The 6389-nt window shown below is 31.5% G+C and overlaps 1 long non-coding RNA gene across 1 annotated transcript; it reads right to left on the reverse strand.

Moving 5' to 3' along the window:
• Positions 1 to 3703: 3703 nt before the first annotated feature.
• On the reverse strand, positions 3704 to 6095 carry LOC143075877 (uncharacterized). Its single transcript, XR_012978443.1, has 3 exons — positions 5957 to 6095; positions 4456 to 4523; positions 3704 to 3835 (listed from the first exon to the last, which is right to left on the reverse strand). It is a non-coding gene; the product is annotated as an uncharacterized LOC143075877 (long non-coding RNA).
• Positions 6096 to 6389: the final 294 nt, after the last annotated feature.

Here is a 6389-nt window from a genome sequence, read left to right on the forward strand (position 1 = left end):
GGTGTAGAGAGGGGAGTTAAGATCTAACAAAACATTTTGAAACCCGCCACATTTTTGCGACTGTCCCGAGTCGGAAGTCTCTTGCCTTTGTTAGTCTTGTATGGTTTATTTGCATGAACCCCCTTAGGGGTTCATGCTTCAGGGGGTTCATGCTTATATATTGGCGAGTTTTGGATGTGTCTATTGGCCACTCGATATCTCTCGGTCGGAAGTCAGAATAAAATTCTCGGAACGTCTCGAAAGTTTTCTGTCATTTATACAAGTCTTAACAGGTTGTTATCTACGTCTTTGATATGGTCCCTTGATGGCCCTTGACGACGCAATTATATTTGTTTTTAAAACGACCACTGTACACTGTGTGTATCTGGGTCAATTATAACGTGGTATCGTCTGTTGTCTCGATAACATGTAAACTAATTATGTTTGAAGATTTAACCACGGGATACTGTGTATTTCATCATAGACTTACGGGAGAGAACATTCTGGTTAAAATATTAATATTAGATCGGAAAACAGAAAGATAATATTCTTATCAAAAGTATTTATTCATTCAAGAGGAATCAAAGAAATATATACAAAATATATACTGTATTTATGTTTCTGAAGAAACTACCAATGATTGAAATCAGAATATTTTCAGAGTTGCAATTAAGAAATAAGTATTTTATAGGACAAGATTTTCTGCTTTGGTATTTTTAAATATTCATTTGTAAAGGAAACATAAAAATTAAATCAAAATAAATTCTTGCATCATACAAAAAAATGTTTATAAACAATAATCAGTATATTTCTACGTTAATTATTTCATACCATGTTAGTAATTTGGTTTTATGAGTAATAATTTCTATTCATTTTTCTGTATTGTAATATATGATCCATCAAACGGAAAGTAAGATAAATTTATTGAAATTAATATTCAAATTTCAAACGGTCACGAATAAAAATACTTGAGTGTTTTCAATTCATAAAGCATGATTTTAAACTCACAACAACCGTAAAAATAAATTAAAAACCAATTGTTCAGAGAACAATTGAAGGTCTTTCCACATCAAAGAAATTTTGAAAAGAAGCTAGTTTCTCAAGCTGATACTATAACTAATAGTTTTGATATGCTTTAAAGTGAACTAAAGGAGATAATGTGCTACTTCCTGTCTCAACTGATAGCTTACTTCACTCTGATTCCAAAAATATATAGTTTGTATATACTTGTTTGTGTACAACGTAAGATAATTGGCTACTTCCGGTTTATCGCAAGTTACTTCTAGTCTTGAAGGATACGTTTATGTATCTTTATTACAAAATATATGGATTCCGAGTACTTTTAAATGAAAAAAGTGCAAAAATATGTACTTCCGGTTTTCTCAAGGTCACTTCCGGTTGTCATTTTTCAAGGTCATATGTCACCTAAGTTTTTGTACAAGGTCATATGGCTTTATAATGAACTTAGTTGAAGTTATAATCAAATAACCTTATATTAAGACAGTTCAGGGGCATTAACTCCTATAAGATGCCATTTAATTGTATCAGACCAAATGTAACATATCTTCATTACAATAAAGCAAACATTTTGCACTTGTTCTTTAATGTATATCTTTAAAAGTGGTCGGAGAAAATCTCAAAACAAGGAAAAGTCAAAATTTAGAACTTGACCTTGACATTTGACCTTGACCTCATTTTCTAAGTTAGGACCTAGGGACCTCAAATAAAAAACATTCCAGAGTTATATGGTTAATAGTTGATGAGTTGAAAACACATACCGACAAATTTATTTTGTAAAGGTAGATAACTCCTATAAAATTTCATCGAATAATCCATAATGTTGATTATTTTATACTGTTTTAGTATGGATTTAGAAGTCTTTGCCTATATTTTGTATAGTAATATATTCACATAGTGGAATGTTAGAATTTAAAAATAGATTCATTCGATAAATAAAATGTCAATCTGTAAATACTTGACGTTCGTTTTTATTGATATTCAAAAAAAAATTACTAACAGGAACGTTAGTTTATTATAAAATTTTAATTCAATTTTTGTTTGTTTGTTATAGCATCTACATATTTGTACTATGGTACGGTTTTGAAAATTGTATTCATTGTGTTGACCAACTATCCTACACGTCTTGATTCATTCACATTATAGGTCACATTTCAAAAGCACACTATCGGTTTGCGTTCTCAAAAATTCCGGATAAAATGTCAATGAATCCGGAGTCAAAACATTTAATGAAGGCCGTTTGACATTCGAATTCAACTATTAAATTAAGATCTGTGCTGACGCAAATGCGTATTCTTTTCCTGGGTATCAGTGAGATGCTTTCTATTTACTATTTCGTGCGCTAAAATACTACTTGCATGCAATACAATTAAATTCACTCGTGAAAGCTTATTTTCGTTTTTGTTATCTAAATTCAGGACACGGCAGAAAGAGCTTTACATGTGACTTTCATCATTACTAACGGTATTCTGACCTCGAGTTGTTTCTCTTTTGTTTCTTTTTTGAGTCACTGTCCTATTATAGACCTTTTCGAAAAGCTAAGGATTGTCTACCCAAGGAATAGATTCCGTAACTTTGTTATTTTTTTAGCCTTTTAACTTTTTTCATTCGAGCGTCACTGATGCTTTTTTTGTAGACTTAACTCGTGTCTGGCGTACATCATTTTAATTCTGCCGGTATCTTTTTATATCTACATACCTTTGAATATAAATTGGTTATTTTAAAAGTGTGTACAGGTATTCATAAACTTCTGAGTTAGGAAATTTTTCGGCAAAACTAAGTTTCTCTGTAGAATGTTTGAATTGATTTAAGTAAAATCAGGAAATCCTTAAAATTTGAGATGTTTTATGAGACCAAAATAAGTCTCTTCATAAGATGTCCCAATCAATTGCATGCTACAGGTTTCACCACATACAACATCTACCATGAGTAAAGAGAGCTTCAAATACGAGTTAATAATATAAAGGCATTCATGTAGGAAACAAACTATAAAGATTGATAGATAAAATAAATGAATCCAGAATTCCAGATTATAAAGCAAACTGAGTGCAAAAAATTTACATTGCGATAGGTTTGTGCAATTTGCATAAGTCATCCAGTTAGTAGAAATTGGGATTTGCCAAAGGGTTATAATCGGAAAAAATATGTACATTATTTTACCAAGTAATACATATGATAGTCGAGCTTTAAAATAACTATTTAAATAGAAGCTGTAAATATATACTTTCAACTGGCTTCTTCTATTCACAGTCAATTATTTCAATTCAAAAGCAAACACAATTTCAGCAACAATCTTTTGGTGACCCGGCAGTCAGCAGTCTTAGGTTCATGTATTGCTTTTCTTTTTTTAAAGAAAGCAACTTGTTTAAATTTTGATTCATTTACATGTTCTGGAGCTTAGTAGGACGTCCATTTTACTGAACTAGTACACATTTTGTTAAGGGGACCAGCTGAGCCGACTTCCGTGTGCGAGATCTTCTCGCTGTGTTGATGACCCAATGTTGTCCTTCGACTGTTTTCTGTTTTTTGGTCGGGTAAATGTCTCTTTTACATGTTCCTCATTTTCATTCTCAATTTTATTCAAAGCCGTTGCTTTCAAAGCAATGTTCATGTTGAAATTGATAATCAACAACACTATGTAGCGATCTAGATAAATGTTTACCATTGGCCAAACTAGCAGGTAAACCTGATGGTTTAGTGCTGGAATGTATCTCATACTCGGCACCATATAGTACATCATTTCCATATGAGTATGCTTCGCCATTTTCAGGATCACTGGGTAAACAGAGGTAGTTCGAACCTCCTCCTTTGTTAGTAAAATAGTTACCGCCAGCCTGCCCTGCATTAGTTTAAAGTAGTTATCTTATAACAAATGTTATAATTCAAATTGTATATGTGTAAGTAATAATACCAACGATATCATAAACCACTGTTTTATTTATTAACATGCCAGTAGTTTAAACAGTAAGTTCGACTTTAAATATGTGTTACGGTAACATTACCAAACGTTTTTTTTTTTGTGTAAGTATATCTTTCAAATATTCAATCATATCCTTGACCTAGCAATTCCATTTTTTTAGATTCAACAAATACGTGAACAAAATGTTACATCTCAAAAAATATACCACACTTTCTCTATGTGTGTTACAAAATGTACGACAGTTGTTGTTGTTGTTGATGAGACAGCAGTTTAATAGAATAAAACCTCAGAAGATATTTAGTATACTAATATATAAAATGTACATTAATATAGTCTACATTTTTTGTATGTCACCAAGTGGTCTAGAGAGATGGCGGCAGTGAAGGCGGTGATGTCTCGATATCCCAGTAGCACGAGTTCGAATTCAGATGAGGGGAGAACACAAAAAATTGCCTGCATCTTATTATATCTAGCGCTCTCATTCATTTGTGAGAACTTGTCTGACAATTATAATGTAATTATTATAAAACATACTATACCTGCATACACAATGTCCGATTTTCAGGACAAGTGTTCTTCCCCCATCTGATATATGTCACACCAATATCTTAAATATACAAGTTAATTTACATTCTGAAACCGTATTAAAGATGAATTATAAAAAAGCATACTCCGGCGTTCCCAATTTATTACTGAAAATACTTGAACGTGAGTGTCATAAACTTCTGTTTAAAGTTATGATTTAACGAAAATACAATCTGTTTGGTGTGGCTATAATCACTTAAATGCTCATTTTCATAAATTAAACGTATACAATTTAAAAAAAAAAATAACAAATTCGTACGAAAGAATTTTCTAAAATATTATGTTTTGCGGTCATAAGTCTTTACATGCCAGTATGGTCGTCTTATTTGTAATTATTTCGATTCAGTCCTATTCCTCAATTGGTGACTGATCTAAACGGCGGGTGGTGCACGAATAACAGAAGAATATAGATATATGCTGCTTGGTCGACAAGTTTCTGTTGTAGGAATAAAACAATTTTATACTGCAATCAGCTATTTTACTATACAGATAAAGCTATACGTATAAACGTTAGCTTTATACGTCAATGACCTCAACTCACCTATAAGCCCCGCCTACTTACAACGTCAAGTCACAACCATGACAACGTGTAGTAACAATGGTCAAACTTTTAGGAATTCAAACCTGTTATGTCTTCAAATTGGTAATTTATATACCATGTTCATCAAATGCTATTAATTAAATTCATTTTCCCTTTCTAATTCCGTAAATTGTCAATGCTTACCGCCTAGACTACGCTCATAGGGAAATACCCTAAAATGGTACCCCAAGAGGGAAATTCCAAACACTTTTTTTTTTAATAATATTTGTTTCATATTTTTATTATTTTTTTATTATTTTATTGATTTCAGTATAAAAACAATATACGTATAGTGTCTTCAAATATGAAATTTATTTGTATTCGGCACGAAACGGGAAAATGCTTGGTAGAACCTCGCATTTTCCCGTTTCTAAGCCTCATACAAATAAATTTCATATTTCAAGACACTATACGTATATTGTCTAAGTATAGGTATTTCACTTGTTACGTTGATTGATAGCGTTTAATAATGTCATTTTTCATGGACTTCCCCCTTTTGAATTTGCCTTGTTATTTGATATTTTTTTTTTTTTTTTTTTTTTATGATCTTGATTTTTTTGATTTTTTCTATTAGTTTACGAGGTTTTAACTTAACTATTGTAAATAGTTGCTAGCTATCAAACCAGATTTAATCCACCATGTTCCACATAAGAAAATACCTGTACAAATTCAGGAATATGACAGTTGTTGTCCATTCGTTTGATTTGTTTGAGCTTTTGATGTTCCCATTTGATTAGGGACTTTCCAATTTGAATTTCCTTTGAGTTTAGTATTTTTGTGGGTTTTTTTTGCATTGACTACCAAAATCTAACGTCAATTCGTGCCAACTCAATGGCAAATGGAATGCTGTATTTGTTTTAAAAACAAATACTTACCCTGTTTTGAAGGTGTTACAGGACAATCCGCTTTCCGTGAGGTATGCAAGTAATGCTTCATCATATCAATAAGAGATTGGTCTGATGGTGTCAGGTTATATTTTGTACAATCATGTCCATAAACACTAACCACAAAGGCAACAATGACAGTGGCAAAGCTGAATGTTGGCATGATTCTGAAATTGAGCAATAGAAATTATTTTTTTAAATGAAACATAAAAGAATACAAGTAACAACAATATGAGCAAAATGGATTATTTTAAAAGTACATTATTATTTTTACCTTAATAACTTCTATAGGAATGGAATTCGTCTTTGCGTTAACGCACTGTTTTCATTATATATTATTTCATGGTCTGATCAATATTTATTCTAATTTGGAAATAGCGTGTGGAATAAATACGATACCGTAACAATATATTTTGACATTTAA

The sequence above is a fragment of the Mytilus galloprovincialis genome, chromosome 5, assembly GCF_965363235.1.
Source record: "Mytilus galloprovincialis chromosome 5, xbMytGall1.hap1.1, whole genome shotgun sequence".
In the NCBI taxonomy this organism is placed as follows: Eukaryota; Metazoa; Mollusca; class Bivalvia; order Mytilida; family Mytilidae; genus Mytilus; species Mytilus galloprovincialis.